Source organism: Acanthisitta chloris, unplaced genomic scaffold, assembly GCF_000695815.1.
Source record: "Acanthisitta chloris isolate BGI_N310 unplaced genomic scaffold, ASM69581v1 scaffold30941, whole genome shotgun sequence".
NCBI classification, from domain to species: domain Eukaryota; kingdom Metazoa; phylum Chordata; class Aves; order Passeriformes; family Acanthisittidae; genus Acanthisitta; species Acanthisitta chloris.
This window is the reverse complement of record NW_008658170.1, coordinates 11,905-12,546: the sequence shown is the minus strand read 5'-3', so window position 1 is coordinate 12,546 and position 642 is coordinate 11,905.

Genomic DNA, 642 nt, shown 5'->3' with positions numbered 1-642 from the left:
AGCACGGGCCGGCAGCCAGCCCACTAGCTGCCATGTCTGCAGCTGTCGTGCTGGGCTTTCCCAGGCTGTCCTGGCAGCTTCCCAGCCGTGGGAGCAAGGATGGGGCCACTCTGCCCCTCAGAGGCCTTGTTCCTGGACACAGGATGGGGACACAGGGAACACTGTGCCCTTGCTCTTTGTGTTTCTTTCCTCCTGTGGTTTTAATCCTTTTTCTTATAACAGGAAATAAATGGGAATGTCATCAACCCACTCTGTACTGACTGTTCCCCAGCAAGCCAGCCACTGGGCAGTGCCACCCCTCTCCTTGCACACCTCCACCCACCTCTGCCTTGCTGGCAGGCACCAGCCCAGGGTGGGGGGATGCCAGCACCCACTTCAGCCCAGGACAGGCCAGGCTGCAGCCACACGTGATAGTCCCTGCACGTGGAGGAGCTGCTGGGGACGGCGGTGATGCACTGGGGTAGCCCGAGGCCAGAGACCGTGGCAAGGAGACGTGCCAGTGGAGGCTCACTCCACCGTGGTCAGGGTTTGAGGGATGCCAGATGGTGGGGAAGATGTTTTCCACATGAGAGCAGCTTTGCGCCCTGAAATTTCCACTGGCCGAGCCACAAGCATCCGGGAATGGCAGTTGAGACGGCTCCC